Source organism: Monodelphis domestica, chromosome 4 (genome assembly GCF_027887165.1).
Source record: "Monodelphis domestica isolate mMonDom1 chromosome 4, mMonDom1.pri, whole genome shotgun sequence".
NCBI classification, from domain to species: domain Eukaryota; kingdom Metazoa; phylum Chordata; class Mammalia; order Didelphimorphia; family Didelphidae; genus Monodelphis; species Monodelphis domestica.
The window spans coordinates 254,652,972-254,673,424 of record NC_077230.1 but is presented as its reverse complement, the minus strand read 5'-3'; the positions used below and the strand labels follow the sequence as shown (position 1 = coordinate 254,673,424).

General features: G+C 33.6%; 1 protein-coding gene across 12 annotated transcripts in view; it reads left to right on the top strand.

Annotated features, from left to right (window-relative positions):
• YAP1 (Yes1 associated transcriptional regulator) overlaps positions 1–20,453 on the top strand; it is a 153,346-nt gene that overhangs the window by 18,631 nt on the left and 114,262 nt on the right. The gene's annotated exons all lie outside the window — the stretch shown is intronic.

The window sequence follows — 20,453 nt, the reverse complement described above, 5'->3', positions numbered from 1 at the left end:
TGCCTCCTCTCCTCCTTGAGCTTTTGGGTGCAACTGAATAACGTCTGTTCACAACTGTACTGAATGGATACATTACAAATTAATTTATCCTGTGTCAGTTGGATCCTCATGTAATATGGTAGTATTCTTTCTTTCCTAATTGATTGACTAATTGATTGAAACAGCTAAATGACTCAGTGGATAGAGCACTGAGCTTGGAGTTAGAAAGACCCGAGTTAAAATCCTGCTTCAGACACATATTATTTGTCTGACCTTGGGCAAGTCACTTAACCTCTGTTTGTCTTAATCAGTTGGAGAAGGAAATGACAAACCACTCCAGTATCTTTGCTAAGAAAACTCCTTGGCTGGTGTGGTCCATGGGGTCAAGAAGAATTGGACATGACTAAACAACAACAATTGAGTCATTATCTCCCCATAGAAGGTGTTGCAAACTTTTTCTTCTTTCCCTAAGCATTTTACATCTCAAAAGAGAAACTTGCCATTGACTTTATTGAGAAAATTGAGGTCATTCAACATGAGCTGTCTCTTCATAGTCTCTTCATATCAAAATCCCTTCAGGTTGCCATACCAAGATGGAACCCTCTCCATCTGCACTTGCTTTAATTTCTTCTCAACCAATTGCATCCTCAACTATCTCTACTCTCTCAAAAATCCCTTTCTCATGGTTCCTTCCCTATTACTTTCAAATATGCCCAAATCTTCCCCATACTTAAAACCCCTTCCTATACAACTTCTTAATACATAGGCTGTTGTCCTAAGGTATGTCTCCTCTTTTAGCCAGATTCCTTGGAAAAGTTATCTCCATCCACTGTCTCTGCTTCCTTATTTCTCTTCTTTTCTCTTACTTCCCTTATAGTCTGACTTCTAATCTCATCACTGGATTTAAAATAGTCTATCCAGAATTGACATAATTGATGACCTTTAATCAGTCCTCATCTTTTTTGACCTATTTGTTGCATTTGTAGTTAATTGCTCTTTCTAACAACTCTTGTGCATCTCAAATTCCTGGAACATACTCACTCTTCACTTCTGCTTCAGTCATTCTCTTCTCTTAAAATATATTTGGCTCCCATCTGTTGCATGAACTCTTTCCCAATTTCCCCATGCCCAAGTGCTTTTCTTTGTCTTTAGTGATTGTGTATAAATTTTTACTTATATTCTATATATACTGTTTTTATTTGTATATGTATTTGGTTTTTCCCTTTAGAATCTGAGTTCTTTCATTCTTTGTACTTGTAACCCTAGACCTGTGTTGGTGAATCTATGGCATGTGTGCTTGAGGAGACCACTTCCTTCCCCATCTCCACTGTGCCTGAGGACATTTCTTACTTCACTCGCTCCTCTGCCCAGCAGCCCAGTGGGAGTACTTCCTCCACTGTCTGGAATAAGCTTGGGGGCTCACATGTACCATGAGGATTGCAGTTTAGGCACTCGATCTCTAAAAGGTTTGCCATCACTACCCTAGACTCTAGCATGTTGAGGTATTTAATAAATAAATGCCTATTGGTTGATTTTTTTCTCGAATTCTTGTGTTCCTAATATATTTTATGCATCCATCCTGCCAATGATCTTTTTTAGAGGTCACCAAAAAGTTGTTCTGCAACTGCTTGGGTGTCTTTTTGGCTTATTGCATCTTTGACATATTTTCTGTCCTGTGGAGCTGGAATGAAGCCAGTATTGGTTTTGTGTTTATGGATTGGCTATGTTCAAGACTACATTATTAGTCATCCTATTATACTCCTTAATGTAATCATTCCAATAACATATCACTGTAGACTGCAAAGAGTAGCCAATACCTAGCAAGGCGTGTTGTGGTGGCTAGTTTCAAAGCTAGCTGCTGTCTTTCATGGACAAAAGGCAAATTTTCATACTACAACTACAGATGCTAAAATAGCCTTGAGAATTCTATAGATGAACTATTTTGGAACTTGACTATTATCACATATAGAAAAACATGATTACCTGAACATAACATGGGTCCATAAAATTTTTTAAGAAAAACAGTTTAATAGTATCATTATACTAGCTACTTGTAGACTCCAAGCTAGATATGGAATGAAAAGTTTTTGAAATATATAGACTTAATGGAATAAGTCAAGGCCATGGGGGACAAGATAAAGTATATATCATCCCATTGTTTTGTTTGCTGTAAGAATTGTACCAAGAAAACAACAGAGAGGCAATATGACATAGTTCATAGTATGATCAATCTTAAAGATCTTGATTTAGTCCTGCCTGTGACACATGTGGTCATGGGCAAGTCATTTTATCTTTCATTGTACTCAGCAACTCTCTAAGTTATAGACAGATCATAGAGGAAGTTTTTATATTTGGATTTTCCTACTCTAATGAAACAAGCTTAAATCTAATAACAGCAACAACCAGGGGAAGCCAGTGGATAGGGAGCTTTAAGACTAGAGTCAGGAAGAGCAGAATTCAAATCTGTCCTCATACTTAAGCTATATGACTATATATGACATAATAGCTATATGACTCTTCCCAAGTCACTTAATCTGCCTCAGTTTCTTCATCTGTAAAACAGAGATAATAGTAGCACCTACTTCCTAGGGTTGATGGAAGAATTAAATGAAATAATAATTGTAAAGCACTTAGCACAGTACGTGGTAAATAGTAAGTGATATATATACATATATATGTTAGCTATTATTAATAATAGCAATATTATTGTTAACTGACATTTACATAGTACTTTAAAGTTCACAAAGCTATTTACATATAATTTCATTTTCATCTCACAATAATCCTGTAAAGTAGTTACTACATCCTCATTTAATAGATAGAGCAGTAATTATCAGATAAATGGAAAGACCCTGGTCATATGGATAGTGTCAAGGCAGAATTTGTCCTGAGATCTTCCCTTGATTCAAATCTAGAATTATCCAGTATGCTAAGCTGCCTCTCAATATTAGCTCATATTAAAAATTATGCATGAAACCAGATAAAATGTCACTGACAGATTCAAGCCTGAAGGGTATAAAGACCTTACTTTGGCCCATATTTTGATTGTCTACATCTTTATCTGCAAATGCAAAAAAGAAATAATTATATATTCTGAACTCAGTGTTATAAATTTGGAAATCCTTTCTGAATTTCACATTATACATAGACTTCCTTACATTTTAGTGTCCTGAAATCTTAAAGTCAAATATTTACTAATTTTTAGGATGATTCATGACATTGATTTTACTCTGGGCACAGAATTGTGGTATGTTTCTTGTACAATGAATTTTAGATAGGCTTAGAATTAAATAAAAAACAAAATTCCATATACAACAATAATGTAATTGGTAGAATTTTTAAAGTTTACAAAGATCACATGCTATTTAAATGCTTGTCAAGGGTTTTTTGGATTGTTTATTCTTTTAAGTAAAGTTGTACATATTCATATGAGATCTCTATATATTATTACAAATTTTTACTGCTTTGTGTTTCTACGACAAATACATTTTGTAGATATGTTGGTCAAAGATTTCTTATTTTTAAATTTGGGGATTTTAATTTTTATCTTGTTTTGAAATAGAATTATGGAAATTAAGTTTTTTGGATCTTTTTTTAAGTAGTGATTATTACCACACAATCAATTTAGTGAAATTTGACTTTAAAAACTGAACTTAGTGCACTGTTTGCAATTGTTTTAGAACCATTGATTCAACTATAACCACAACTACAAAAAACACTAATTTTAAGATTACAAATCTTTTAAATAAAAAAACTAAATTTTGGAGGATCTAGTTAAAAACCTATAAGACAATTGTAATTGCTTACCCCTCTTTTACATTTGGCTAAAAATCTAATAACTCAGCACTCATTTATTAGCCAGCTTTATTAAAAAGAATTGTGAAGCAAGACTATTAGAAAACTGCACTGTCAGCCATACCTATTTCTATGGAAACCAAACTTTGTCTTCAAAACAATCCTGGACTTTGCTTTAACTTCATTAATAAACCTTTTGTTGAAATAGTGAAAGATCTGAATCTTTTACCTAAACTTGAATTAATATCTCGTTGGGGGGAAAAACCCTAAGGTTTTCAGGAATGCTAATTATTAAAGAAGAAAGGTTTGTTTTTGGACATCAGTGTGTTTGACTATCAAGATTTTAAGACTGAGTCAAGTAGAGGTCATTTACTGTTACTGATTTGCCTATTTAAAAAAATTCAGATTTATATAGAGCTTTCTATAGGAAGTATATATCTGAAATTGCCCTGCAGTTAGTTAAGTAATGCTATTGTTTCAAGGATTCCCTTTCCATTTTTAATTATCCATTGGAATTGATTTGCTGGGGAAGCCTATTTCTTTTCTACTTAAATTGCCAAAAAAAAAAAAACCACAACAACAACAACAAAAAAAAAACCCTGGCTCCAAGGTATCACAATATTATAAACTGCATGCATATCTTCATTATGGGAACAATATAAAAGTATGACTCATATTTTCCCAATTAATTCTGATGAGTTCCCTTTTATTTGGGGTCATATTGCTCTATCCTTATATGCTGGATGCTGAGGATTTAAATAAAAGAATTCATGCACCCTTTTATTTTAAAGACATATGGTTTAGACAGTAACTTTGCTTAGAGTTTCTCCCATGTCTGTGCTTGAATTGGCCAAGTGTATTAAAGTTTATGGAATATCAGTTTTCAAAGCCACATGCTTGTAGAACCTGTTGTTTGTATAAAAGGCAAAGTGGCTTCTGACTTTTACATTTCTATATAAAACTACTTCATAACATCAAAGGAAATTAAATTTACTTTTTTCAAGAAAATGTTCATAAGTATTAGGCTAAAAAACATGGAAAGAAGTTATCTTAGACTACTTTCTGAGTTTTTATAGATACTATTTGCATGTAACTATTCTGTAGTCTAGTCTTATTTCTATTTCATAGGGGTATTAACATCAAGGTTTTCCTTTTCTCCATTCTCAACAATATTATGAGCCCTCTTTTAGAGACATATATAAAAAAGGGAAAAAAATCAAATACCATTATAATTTGTGGGAAGGGAGAATCTGTATTTTTATTTTGCTTTGAGAAATCTTTGTATTAAATATGCTTTATAAAGAATGAAAAAAATCTACCATTGCCTAGGACTCAAAAATCTTTATACCAACATTATCTTTGTAATGCTATTTGTTGGAAGGGGACTTTACTTGTTTTCTTTCTCTTCTGGGTCTTGTATATGGAGGAAATATTTAATTTTAAATGCCCTTTCTCCTCAAATTACCTCATATTTACTTATGGCCTACTCCTTTGACGCCCCAGTAGAATATAAGCTCTTTGGGGGTAGGAATGGTATTGTTATCTCTACGGTTTCAAGACTTAAGCATTTTGTTTCTTTAGGCACAATACCTTATACTCCATAGGGGCTTAATAAATATTTGTTGAATTAAATTGAATTGAAAGTAGAAATAAAATGGCAAGGCTAGGATGGATTAAACTTCACTTGAGCTATGATGTCAAGACTTGGGTCTTTGCCTTTACCAATACCATACCCACTTAGGTTATTAAAATGTTAAATCTCATTTTGAATAAAGAATGCAAATTTTGATGTATTTCTTTCAAGGAATTCAAAATAAGTAGATATTTTGTAAACCAGTGTTTAGTGATCAATAGTCTCATCTTTATTAGAGAAAGTCTTTTTTCTAGTTTTTCTGTTGGACAGGGAGAACATTAATTTCTTTTTTAAGAACAGTATAATTTCTTGTTCACATTTCAAAACTGGTTCTTAAGGTTATGAATTTTATTGGATGCCCAATGATAATTTTATTCTAAAGCTTACTGTTATTTTATGCAGTTTTAAACTTTTGATTCATTTATCACAGAGTTAGATGAAAATATTTTTATGTTGATTCACATACCCCAGTGAAGTAGCTCAGCAGTAAGTGGGAAAACCAAGTACAGTCTAAGTGAAATTTTTCCCTATGTCTCTTGATTCTCACCTGTTTACCCAATGGCTGGGGCTTCCTAGTGAAGAAGAATGGCTTTTTTGTATTTTAATTAGGTTCCTTCGGTGACAGATAATAAATTTATAACTTACATGAAATCACTGGCAGTATTATATTCTCCTTAAAAGATAATGCCACTGATGTAGAATGTATATAAAAAGGCATTAGTGTGTCCTTTAGCGGTTTTTTTTGTTTGTTTGTTTGTTTTTTAAATACCACCCTGAAGTGAAATGCTGGACATATATTGCTAATAAAATAGACCTGCTTCTTATTAGGTGTTCTTTTAAGGCTTCTAATGAGCTGCTCTGCTCAATTAAAACAAGTACTTCATCCTTTGGAGTAATGAAAACTTAATAGGTTTAACTTAGTAAAGAATAAATAGGTTTAACTTAGAATATGTCCTTTTAAAAAAAATCCTCTTGATAATATAGATCCCATTTTGCCTTTTTTTCTGCCTAATTGAATGATTGCACAAACTAAATGATTTGGTACATCTTTACTTTTTATAGTAACTAAACAGTGAATAAAAGTTGAATTTTTCCAGTGAATTGAATTTCAGTATTATGATTCATGCTTCTAAAAATGAGTAACATGATCAGCAGGATATCCCTAGCCCTCTCTTGAGAATGGGTAAGAAATCTATGGCAACTCCTCCATTTTTGGTGGTAGAGTTCTATCAGGATTAGGAGGAGACTTTTAAAGAAGGGGGTGGGGGAGACAGAGCAGCTATTTATGGAGCCTTTCCTCAGGCCTGCAATTTGAATCCTTGCTCAGAGTTGCTGAGCAAGTCAGTGATGGCATGTCAGTGGTAATTGATTCTTCCACCCTGCAGTCACGCTGGAGTAGGAGTTCAGAACCATTGCTGTGTAAAGTTTCGGCCTTTTAAATTTTCTTTAATTGCTGACTTTTTAAAGTGGAGGAGGGATTTTAAAATTCTGTAAGCCCAAATTGTTAACAGCCAAATTATTAAGTGGTTAATAAGGACATGTTGTTGTTGATGTTGTTTTAGTTCGCTGGAAATAGTTCAACATCAAAGAATAAAAAATGTTATTTCCTTCCCCTCCCCCTTGCTGATTAAAGTCAGCTTATCAAATGCAGAGCTTTTCCAACAGTTTGGCTTAAGGTCACAAAAACAGATGTTAGGAGTTGTCTATCAAAGACTTTCCAACAAAAAAAGTCTTGATGTACACATGCTACTGTGTTTTTTAAAATTATCTCTTAAAAAGGAAGGCAACTTCATAGTAACCAGTGAAGGCATCACTAGTTTGCTTATTTTTTAACTTAAAATAAGTACAATTGTAGTTAACTTTTAAAATATTTTATTGAAATCATTTAGCTCTTAATTTAAAAAAATTTGTTAAGTTCACAGCATAGTAATTATTTCATATTAACTCTAGTGAGAACATTTGTCAGTTTAACATTCAGGTACCTAGAGTTTGTCTTGTGCAACAGTACATTTTAAAAAATCCATATATCATATAATTTATTGATAAATAGTGGTAGCTAGCCACTGTTTTAGCTCATTTAAGTTTAACACTGCACTGAAACTTTTGGGATATGTATTTTATATATTAATATATGTTAAAAAATTCATACAGGACTTACAAATTTTAAAAAGCCAATATTTTCCAATAATACTATGTTGTTTAGCCTCTAAATTATACTTTCCCACATTGTTTCCCTGCTCCTCCAAATAAATTTGCTTGTGCATCAATGGTAGTATATAGGTACATGGGGGAGGAACAGAGATTCTACTATACCATTATAGGATGTCCCCAGAATTTGCATTACAGATATTCTCTAATGCCTACAAGTAATATTTTGGGGCTAATGTTTCTCCATTCTATAACCTACCATCATCTTGAGTTTCATGTTTAAAATAAGTGAAGAGAACTTCTTAGCTTTGTTGCTAGCAATGAAAAAAAGTCTGCTATAACCCAGGACTATCCCATTTTGACTTGGTAGGAAGATATTCTTAATGCCACTCATTCTGACTGATGCAGTGAAGACTTTTAGGAGTGTTTTTAATCAGACTATCTGTCCTTAGGTTGGACGGAGAGAGTCTCGAGGAGTTCTGTTTATAACAGTTGTACTGACTTTTCTGACCTATGAACTGTTGAACATCCCCACAAACCCCTATGTCTCTGTAGAATTGCTTTTAGAAGCTGTGTCCAGCTCTTCTGTGCCATATTCATTAAGCATATTCTGTGTGCATGATTGTCATATTGATGTTCTTTATTTGGGTCAATGAAGGGAGTTTCAGTTTTTCTATTTTGGAAATATGTGGTGGTTATTTTTTATTTTTAACTGAGTCATCTGAGTAGTTACAGTGTGCCTGGGCCTGTGTTTTGTGAAGCAGAAAAAAATCAGGAAATTAAACATATATATCATGGACTCAGCATATTTTCCATCTAGTTAGGAAGATAACATATATAAGACAATTAGAGAAAGGTAGATGATAATATATAACTAAGTGATGGATTTAAAGTATTATGAGAGTGGAAAGAAATAGGATTTATTTGCCAGGAAAGACTATAATGAAAGAATTGAGCTATAGGCTAGCATTTGAACAATGAATAAAAATTAAGGCAGCTAGGTAAGCCGAGTGGGTACAGTTTGGGGTCTGGAGTTAGGAAGACCTGAATTAAAACCCTGCCTCAGACACTTATTAGCTATATAACTGGACAAGTTGCTTAACCTCTCTCCCTTAGCCTCAGTTTCCTTATCTATAAATAAGGATAATAATACTTAACTCACCATGTGGTTATAAGGATCAAGTGACATTATATTTGTAAAACACTTTGCAAACTTTAAAGTATTATATAAATGATATCCATGGTTTTGACTAATTAGGTTAAAAGTTATACTAAGCTGAATTTATTCAGCCAATTCTTTTCCATGGCGTTTGGAAATTGAAAGAATAATTCTAGTTCTCTAACATTTGGAAAAAAAAAAGTTTTTCTTATCTCTGTGTTGATGCCTCCACCACCCCCCACCTCTCCTACAAAAAAATCCATAATATTAGAATCGCATATTAGTGTCAAAGGAAACATTTTATTTTGATGACACAGAAATTTTAGCTCTCTACTTCCAGTGGGAGAAAAAAAAAAGGTACCCATAGCTCAGTTTTCTGATATAAAATGAGAAGAGGATTTAACCAATTTCACCCCTTCCATAATCCAGAACCTTCTATGCACTGTAGACTTCTTCTTTATAGCTATTGATCCATATATACCTTGCTTCATACTGAATATGTATATGTCTTGCCTGTATCCCTCCAGTTTTATTATAAATTTCTTGAAGACTTTTTTATCTTTAGAATATCCAGTGTCTAGTACAATGCCTTGTATAATACTTCTATAGATCTGTGATCTTATTGATATAAATATTCATTCCTTCATCTGGTTTGTAATCAATCCATGCCTTTTCTTCCTATATGAGTTCTGGCTCTTTTTTTCTATAAAGCCATCCAGGGAATCTACTCAAAGTCCTCTTGGTGTTCCATGGGCATATAGGCTGTTCATCTAATATCCTTTGCTCTTGCTACTTGCTTTTGTTAACTTTCCTACTTCAGTTCTCCTTAATATGAAGCAATCACTTAATAATTGTTTTAACATGCAATTTATAGGTAATAATAAAGTCCATGAGTTTTCCAGGCACTTGCTACTTTACTTCCTTTCAGTTATATTTTAATTCTGTTCCTTAATGTCTTCATAATTTTGTTGCCTTCCGCTCCAACCTCCAATGTGTATACTTGCTCATATGCTGCTATATTATCTTTTATGCCATTTCTGTTTGATGTAAGGGTCTATAGTGTTCAAAATTACATATGATATATATTATTTAAAGAGGTTCTTATTCAATGTTTGGATTAATTTGAATTAAGAGTACCTAAATCTTTACTAGAGTCCTTTGTGAACACTGTATTGTTTCATCGTGGTGATCCTGGCTTCTTGAGATCTATTCCTCTAAAGCACAAGCTCTGGCAGGTCTTGTAGATCTGGAAAGACTTTTAAGTACAACTGATAGTGTCTTTTGCCTAAGGACTTGCCTACCTATATTTGGAAAGATTCGTCATCAGAAAGTTGGCAAGAGTGTTGATGTTAAGTAACATTAACTCAAAAAGACTAGTTACTAAGATGCTGAAAGGTTTTTATTTTGAGTATAAGGAGCACACATATCAAATAACTCACAAATCTTTAAATAATAGGTATATAAAATGAAAACTTAAGAAATCACTTCATAAGGATATTAAAATGAAGCATTTCACTAAATCAGCAAACATTTGCAAATTGCCTACTGTGTGCAAGGCATCTGCCAAATACTTGGGATAAAACAACAAACAAAAATAAAACCATATCTCCTCAATGATATGCTTACTATCAGAGCACCTTTACCTCTAGATTTATCAATCTCAAGAAGGGAAGAAATTTTTAAAAACAGATTTCATTGGTAATTAGCAGTAAGGACTATTAGAAGTGAAGAAACAATAGAAAAGTAGTGAAAATGTTTGAAGTTTGTAGAGGAAGGAATACTTAAAAAGTGGAACTGGAGTGCAGAGAGAAGGAGTAGTTTTTGTAAAGATGGAGAAAGTTGTATGTATCCATACCCCATTCCTATTCCCTCCTAAAATATCAAGTCTAGCCTTTTAAAATAAATGGTTTTTATTTATTTAGTAGTTATTTAGTAATAATAGTAATGAAGTTTTTAATATAATTTTTATTTGTGCTAAGTCTAACAGTTTTCCTAAGGTGAATCTTTTTTTTTTTAAACCCTTACCTTCCGTCTTGAGTGGTAAGGGCTAGGCAATGGGGGTTAAGTGACTTGCCCAAGGTCACACAGCTAGGAAGTGGCTGAGGTCAGATTTGAACCTAGGACCTCCCGTCTCTAGGACTGGCTCTTAATCCACTGAGCTACCCAGATGCTCCCTCCTAAGGTGAATCTTGAAATTTCTCAGACTTGTGAATGTTAAAAAATTCCCAGACCCTACTTCATAAGATTGGATTAAGACCATTCCCCATTTGGGCAGTGAACTCTACTTAGATCAGGAATGTGAGAACTCTACTTCACCTACTTAAGTCTGCCCTAGGGGAAGATAAAGTTGTAAACTCTTTTCTGAACAATGAAAAGTACTTAAACCCATACTTATAATAAGGCAAAAAGTTCTTAAGATAAGGACCTATAAAGGTCAAGCAACTTGTGAATTTACAAGGAACAAAGAGCTGAGAAACTTACTCAGAGCTTTCCTGTTGTGAATTACTCAAAAGTTTACACCTTCTTAGGTGTGAACTAAGAATGGTCTGTCCTTTGAAAAACGTCTACTGTGATTGGTAGATGGAAGAATTTAGGGGAGGTGACATAGGAGAAAATTCCCTATATAAGGAGATGACAGGCTCTTAAGAAAACCAGTCTCTAAGGAGGCTGTTGGGAAAGAGCTCTGGAAACAGGCTCTTGGGACAGTCTCTTGAGGACAGTCAGAAGAATCCCTCTCTGGAAAAGGATGGCTGGCTGAACTGGTGTCTATATTCTTGCTTGGATAGATCTTTTGGTGAGTGATTAAGGACTGACTGATCTCTCTCTTAAGACGAGGTCTAGGCCACGTTGGCTTAAGGTCCTTCATACTTATTCCTTTCTTATTCTCTCTCTCTTTCTTTAATTCCTCATTTGCATGAATTAAAATCTCCATAAAACCCAGTTGATTTGGGTATATTCATAATTGGGAATATTTCCCTGGCGACCACCTTATATATTGATTTAAAAACAAGACACTGTAGTGAAAACATATTTTCTGCAATCACAATTTACTCATCCACTCTTTATCAACTACAATCTAAGTCTTCCACTATTTAATCACTACAGTTTATAACAACCAACTATTTTAATTATTACACTAAATAGGGATCTTACTTTTACATTACCATTCTTTTATTTGGAGGTAGAACAAGGTCATTTTTAGTTTGTTTAAAAATTGAAAGGCACAAAGAAAAAAAGGTTTGTATAGTGAAAGCTATATAGTTCTTCCAGTAGCAATGTATGGCCATGAGAGGTGGACTATAAGGAAATCTGAGTGTTTATGAATTGTGGTGCTAGAGAAAACTTTTGAGAGTGCCTTAGCAAGAAGATCAAATCAGTCAGTACTAAAGAAATTAATTCAGACTATTTACTGGAAGGTCAAATACTGAAGCTGAAGCTTAAATGCTTTGACCGCATGATGAGAAGGCAGGACTCACTGGAAAAAGACCCTGATGTTGGGAAACATTGAAGGCAAAAGGAGAAGGGGGACAACAAAGGATGAGATGGATAGTGTCATGGAAATAATGAACATGAACTCGGGACAGACTTTGGAAGATACTGGCATACAGAAGGGCCTGGACATACTATGGTCATTGGGTTCACAAAGAGTTTGGACATTACTGAACAACAACAAAAGACATAAAGACAATGATGGTGCTTTCAGACTTTCTGAGAACTCACTTCTTTTACTGAAATATTTGAGTACCTATTACAAAATTTACATGAACTAAATGGAGAAAAACTGTGGTTGTGACCTTTCTTTAATAGAATAATTTTTGTGGCATTTCATAGGCATTGTTTAAGTTACTTATTTTCCCTTAGATACATTACTAGAAGACTTTTGTAAGCTTCTGTGTAAGACTTAAATAAAGATTTTAGTTTAATGGTGCATTGGGTAGATTGCTTAACCTGGAGTCAGGAAGATCTGAGTTCAAACTTAGCCTCAGATACTCACTCTGACCAAATCACTTGACCTCTGCTTTTTCATTTGTAAAATGGAGGTAGTAATAGCATCTGCCTTCCAAAATTGTGAGCATCAAATGAGCTAATAATTGTAAAGTGCTTAACATAGTGCCTAGTATGTAGTAAGCTCTATGTAAATGTTAGCTATTATCAGGTAATCCTTTTTCTAAAATTTGCTTTTGTGATGCATTAAAACTGATCTGATTTTTATTAGTTAATATAATGGAAAAATAAATACAGTATTGCAGCCTTAAAGGCAAAAGTTAAAGGGGGTACTTATTTTGTGTGTGTGTGTGTGTGCGCACGCATGCCTTAATCTCTGTTTTGTCATGTCAGTACATCAAGACACTTATGATTTCATCAGAATGGAAACTCTTTGAAATGTAGCTTTCAAAATGTGCCTTTTGAGATGGGGTCCCCATTCCAGTAAGACTCTTGGTTGGAGGAACGGGGTGGGACAAGATGGCAAAGGTCCAAACTCCATGACATGAGAGAACTGTATGCAAAAGGCTCTTTAGATGGGAAAATAGAAAACTTAGGGAATGTGATAGTTCATTTACAAGTATTGGAAAGGCTGTTACATGGAAGGGGAAATAGATTTGGTTGTGTTTAACCCAAAGTTGGAACAGTGAATAGACATTATAAAGAGAAGAGTTTAGGGTTTATATAAGGAAAAACTCCCTTGCAATTAGAACTACAGTATTCAGAGGTGGCTAGGGCTGCATTGTGATCTCTCTCTCACTGGGGATCTTAAAAACACAATCTGGATGGACCACCTACTTGTCAGCCGTGGTGCTGCAGAGAAGATTCTCTAAGATTTTTATTCTTTCCTAGGTACAACCCCATCTTTAACAAGTATCGGCTTAGAGAGCTGCCTGTGATCATAGTGCTGATGTCAGAGGCTAGTTTTGAATTCAGATCTTCTTGACCTCTAGAAGTTGTGCAACAACACATGCTACAGCCAGTGAGGTGAATGGGGGAAAGCTTCTTGTGAGGAGAGTGGTAGGAAGGTATTCAGCAAACCTTAATTAAGCAATTACCATATACAAGATAGTGTGGAGATAAAAGGATGGATTCTTTTTTTGGTTTATTTTCATCGAATTTACAACCTAATTAATAGAGGAGATGAGACACGTTTTGTTATTTTTATAATTTCGGGAGACAGGAGAATTATTATGGTGAAAAGAACATTGACCTCAGAGTTGGCCTCTTCATCTGGGTGCTACTTTTAGCTTTGCTGCTCTATGTCCTTAGGCAAATCACTTTACCTCTCTGTCTTGCTCTTTGGTTGTAAATTGAATTGATTAGACTAAGTGATTGATAAAGTTCTTTCTAGATTTGAAATACTGAGGTTTTAAGAATTCATATTTTAGAAGACTTTGAAGGTAGATAAATTGATTAGAGACTATGGCATTGCCTAGTATAATTCATGCTTAAAAACAAATAAAATTTGAAACAGTAGAATGATTAAAATATATATTACATTTTAAAATGGAAAATATGGCTTTTTCTTAGTCTTGTGTGATTATTGTGCATACTACAAATGCTGATTATGTGAAAATTTTCTTCTGATCCTTCTCATGTAATATTAATATGTAAAAAAAGAATGTTTTTATCTTCTCTTTTTTTGCACTTCAATTTAATTCAATATTGATCATTGAAAGTAGCCCTAGACAATTACCTCTCAATTTTGCTAATGTGTATTTGATTTTTGGTGAATTTGAGGGAAGGCTTATATTCAGTTGCTTATAATATTACAATAACAGTAGAAGTAATCCCTTTGGAAATATAAATATTTTTCTATTAGTTACCCAGCAGAAACTGGAAAAAAAGAGGAAATTGGTTTTCCTTTTTTGGGGGGGAAAAAAGGCATTTGCTTCCAATATCCCTAGAAAGCAAGTTTACAGAGGGAGAAATAGCATTTAGCTTAAAGTTGTGGCATTTGAGAGGTGATACTATCTCATTTATATCAGAAATAAGGTAGGGAATAGGAAGTTGGGGAACAATGTATCATTCATCAACAATTACTATAGCTGCAAGGCGCTTAAAATTATCTAGTTAAATGCTATTATTTTTGCTCTTAAGACAGCTAAGTCTTAAAGAGGTGAGTGACTTGCTCAAGGTAACACAGGTATTAAATTGCTGACCTGGGATTTGACTCTAAGCCCTCCATCCTCAAAGCCTCAGAGCCCTATTCTGGGTGGACACCTGCTAAAGACCCATCATGCAAGAATCCTTTCCCAGACTTCCTTAATCTTGATGCCTTCCCTCTAACATCTCCAGTTTATTTTATGTATATTTTTTGGTTGTACATAATTTTTGGCATACCCTGATTAGACTGGGCTTTGTAGAGCAGAGACTTTTTTTGTCTTTCTTTTTATCCTTAGTTCTTAGCACAATGCCTGGCCCATAGTAGGCACGTGATAATGCTTGTTACCTAGATATTAATTTAATTTTCTGAATGGTAGTCATACCAATTTTTATTTGGAAGTATAAAAATCCATAGTCAAATATTTTTGGATTAGTAATAATAGATGCTTTTGAAAGCATCTCTGCATGCTTCCAAAGTTCCAAGTTCTCTGCATGATGTTAACTCAATTACCAAATTCCCTACTTTGATGTCTACGTGTGAATAGTCTGTACAGTAAGTTTGTTTTTTTTTTTTTTTTGCTTTTTGTCTGTGCAGCATACATCATTGATAATGAAGATAATGAAATTACCTGATGAAATGTATTTTAACCTGTGGGAAGGTGACTGTATATCTTATATCAACAGTTCATAATGGCTATTTTGTTAACTCTTCTACCCAAATCATCCTGCACTGCAGAAGAATTCACATAAACTTCCCAAATATCTATCAAATTTCTGTTCACTTCAATAAACATTTATTTAACCATCTAGAAATTTGTGGGAAAAGGAAATAACTATAATGTATATAGGACACTTCCTTCCTGCTTTATGAGATTTGAAATCATCCTTTCCATTTATAGATTCAGTGTTTGATAAGCTAGATTTTTCTCTGTTTCTTTTTCAACTCCTGCAGTAGAAATGTGATTGTAATTTTAATGAACAAATTGTTAGAAATATTTTAAAAGAATAAAATCTTAAGGTCTTGTGGGAGTTCTATATGATTTTTACCTGTATTTGCCATTTGTATCTTCCTTACCAACCTTTTCCTTCATTGTTTCTGAAAATAGAGAATTGACTATAAATATTTTAAATACAATTTTTAAAAAATCAATCCTCAACAAGTATTTATTACATACCTATTGATATATCAGGCAATGTGCTAAGCAATGGAGATACAAAGACAACAATTTAATTATCCCTTCCTTCAAGGAGGTTATGTCTTTTAGGGGAGACAAAAGCATCTTAACACCATCCTGTAGATATCTACAGAAGTAAAAACCTGGTTCTGCTAAAGACTTAGCCTTAATTAATGTTATAAAAGTCACTTAAACTTAGATAAAAATAAAGTTTGGACTCATAGCAGTATGATATTCATTGTTAATAGTAAAAGAAGTAATGAATTTTAAGTTTACTTTTATAATTCAAGACCCTTAATGTTACTTCCTTTTAGACAATACAATTTGTATTTTGTCTTCTTCTTAATACCCTTTCTCTAAAATGCAGATCAGATCCATGTTGTATTTAATTTGGTTGGTTATTTAATCAAAGTTTAAGAATCATGTAGTGATTGTTTACAGTTATTTCCTTGTTTTCCTCCCCTAAAAATGTGTCATTTATAAAAGATGAGACTTTATATATATGAATGTGTATATATATGTGTGTGTGTTATATTTAAACGATTCTTAATAATAAAAATACTTTGCATTGATATGCTCCTTTATAGATAAACTATATTTGATCATTACAATAGCTCTTTAAGCCTATATTTCAGGGTACAGAAAGGATCCAGATCCTCCTTTTGTAGATTAGTATTTGAGTCTCAGAGAAGTTAAATGAATTGCTAAAGGTCCCCTCAAACACTAATGGCCACATATGAGTAAGTTCTGAAGTGAGTAGATGTTCTACTTAGATATTGCCATAGGGCTTATTTAATATGTCCTTTTCAGTTGTTTTATTATTATATTTTTTCCAGATTACATGTAGAAATAATTGTTTTCTGACATTTTGTGATCCAAGTTCTCTCCCTCCCTAGCCCCTTCCCCCCTCAGGAAACTAAGGGTTAGATGAAGAGAGTCTTCCCGACTCCAGTCCAAGGCTCTGTCCTTTGCATCATCTAGCTGCCCTTCCTCTTCTGTTAAAGTTTTTTTTTTTATTCTGTTCTTCTCTGTAATCAAAATTTTACAAAGGAAGAATATACTTTTGAGAAATAAAATGGCTTGTTCATATAATCAACAGTAAGGAACAAGTATGAGAAAAGATCATTTCGCTTCTGCTTTTGAATACTATTCTTTAGATAATTGTGCACTGTCACTATTTAAATATCTTGTTTATATTTTGGCTACAAACCATGATGACCTTTTTCCCCCCTCTCTCTTATCAAGAAGTTTAGACACATGGGGGCAGATAGGTGACTCAGGGGATTGAAAGAGCCAGGCCTAGGAACATGAGGCCCTGGATTCTAATTTAGCCTCAGACACTTATTACCGGTATGACCCTGGGCAAGTCACTTAATCCCAAATGGCTAGCCCTTACGATTCTTCTACCTTGGAAACAATACATGATAGTGATTCTAAGACAGAAAGTAAGGATTGAAAAAAGAAGAAAAGTTCAGACACATAAAGAGAAAAATCTAGACCCTCATTGCTAAAAATAGTTGATTTTTTGTTGTGGGGATTTAAAGTGTTTTAAATATTTTATTTAAAAAGAAGAAAATAAACTGCTGAATAAAAACATAAAATGTGTAATTCAAATGTTTCTTAAAATTAAGAATTATGAAGTAAATACTCAGGAAATTGCACAGTAAGTCCATCTAAAAGATTTGTGAAAGAGAAGAGGAATAAAAACAAAGTATGAGACTAAAAAGACAAGCCTTAGGTAAAGGGAGGGGGGGAATCTCAAGTTCTGAACTATTGCTACTCTTATCACAGCATTATACATTTGGGAAATTCAAAAGTTCTAGACCTTTTATATTTTGTATTTTTATCACTAATTTTGAATTTTGTAGTCTTGATTATAAATCTTTTATATGTTTTGGGAATAATTAGGATAGCCAATTTACTAGGACAGGAAGTTTTCTGGAGTTACTGGACTCGAAGGATTTAGAGTAAAAGGATCATAGAAATCATCTGTTCTTTACCCCCCCCTTACTTTACAAATAAAGAAACAGATATGACTAACTCAAGGTCATATAGAAACTAATAAGTAGGAAAGCTGGGATTTAGGTTGAGGCTTATTGACTTCACACTGAGTGTTCTTTCCATTACCCAGTGCTGTGTTTTGTCACACACACACATAGCAGTATGAATGAAATTTAAATGAAGGCTGGATTTGGCATCCCTTTTCTTTTTTCCACTCTTGGTAGAGAGAAACTAAGTTATCTCTGCTTAACTGTAAGTTCCTTAAGGGGAAGAACCATGTCTTTTTCTAATTGGTATTCTGCTCAGTGCCTAGTATAATTTATTAAACACAGATACTCATTTCATATTGGTAGGATTGAATAAGAGAAAAAAATTCTGACAAATACATGTGCAAGAAAAGGTAGACAAGTTTTATTCCAATTTGGAGACCCACTAATAATTACTATTGTTTGTATATTGCTTAGAATAAGTCTATTGGTAAAGGAACTTTGTGTTCATCAGATATTTAACATTTTAAGTAGTTTCAATTTTAGTGTTATCTTTGTTTGGGTTGGATAGAGGTTCTAGATCTACAATTTCAACTATAGGCATCTCTGGGTATGGAAACACCCTGTGCCATTGCATATAGGCCAGCTTGTCTGTGATTTTTAGTTTTGGTTGCTTGGTGGCACTAATGGTTTAGAAAATTGGCTTTGCCCAGATTTGCCTCATTTGACTTGCCTAGGATCATACAAATAGCATGTGTAGGAGTTCGGTCTTCCATCTCCAAAGCTATTGTTCTTTTCATTCTGTCAGGCAACTCCTGAGTTGTTTCTGTTTCTTTATATTTAAAAGGTCTCTGTGCCATCATCTTGGTTTTCTGAGGTGTCATCCTAACATGGCAATGACCAGAGTTCTCCTAGGCTATTAGCTTAGAATTTGGTATCTTTGGGGCCCTAGAATATTAATGATTATTTTGAAATTAGTCTGAATTGATAAGTAAAAATTTTCATTCTGCCTTCTCATGTTTATCTCTGTAAGTCTATAACTTATTTAAAGGAGACATGCCAAGTAGAAATTTCCATTTCTGGAAATGTTATTACAAAGGTCATTTCAAATAGTACAAGATATAAACTGACCTTTACTGTATTATACATTCTTAAACAAATTTAGAGGTTTGATGATCATCAATTAAGGAACATAAGGAAAATTATTCATTGAATGGAAGGTTGGACTAGATAACCTTTGAAAATGCTTTCTAATTCAATTAAAAATATTTATTAAATTCCTACTCCTAAGGCATCATCTTAAGAATTAGAGAAACAAAAATCAAACAGCCTCTCTCCTGCAAGTACAGTAGAGGGGATATGAGGTATGTACAGATAACCAATGTTAATTAGAATATGATTGATTTTTGAGGATGAGACACAAGAGTAGCACAAAATTCTAGGATTACTGGTATTGAGATGGATGGAGAATGATGTCATGTGAGGCTATATAATATAGAAGACAAAGGACCTGAATCTGAGTTTTGGTTCTGTCTTTTGGGTCTTCTTAGGGAGATTACTTCTCTCTCCTGGTCTCAATTTCCTCATTATAAAGTAAGGAAGTTGGGCTGGATGGCCTGAGTTCCCTTCCAGATCTATGATATTTATAATCATGTGGAAGATGGCATCTGATTTGGGCTTTTGAAAGAAAACAATACCAGTACATTATATACAATTGGCACAGTTTCGGGCTGGAGTAAATCAGTTCCAGGCATATGGAAGGATATGAATAGAGAGTAAGATCCTATACTATCTGCAATTCTGTAACAATAGCCACTCCCTGGAGTAGTGCAAGAATATTAAAAGTACATAGGTCCAGATAATCCCCTTTTAAAAATTAAAAAAAATTTAAAAAGCTAATTCTGGTTGAATTTTTAAAAAATAATAATTATATTGAGAGAGTCCAGAAATTGAATTTAAAGGTCACTTTCTCCTAATTATGATATAATGAACATTACTATGTAGTCTGTTTTTAACTTGGTACTAAAAAAAATATCTCCATGGGAACACATCTTCAATTTAATTCTGAAAGGTAATATTTTTTTAAAGGCTTAACTTATGGAAAGTTACTTTATGATTTTTCAGAAATTTATTAGTTTTTGTTAAAATGAGATGTGCCTGATATTTATGGGATTGCCTCTCACAAGGCATAAAATAGGCCTTTACTTTCAGAAAGTCAGCATATTTTACATGAAAAGCCAGGTATGTACTTCAGGACTTTAATTCAGAAAGTCTCAAGAGAGGTTTTTGTATCACATCAACATGATTTTTTCTCTCCATTAGTACAGATTGCAACCCATTCATGCTTTGATCATTGTTCATGATCTTCTATAGTTTCCTTGCAGAGAATCTGCCCTCTAGGTTAGAGGTCTTTCTCTGTCCTTTTGGACATTCTCTAGTTCTAGCAGAGCCTTCAGTTGTCCATCTAATTGTTTGCTCTCATC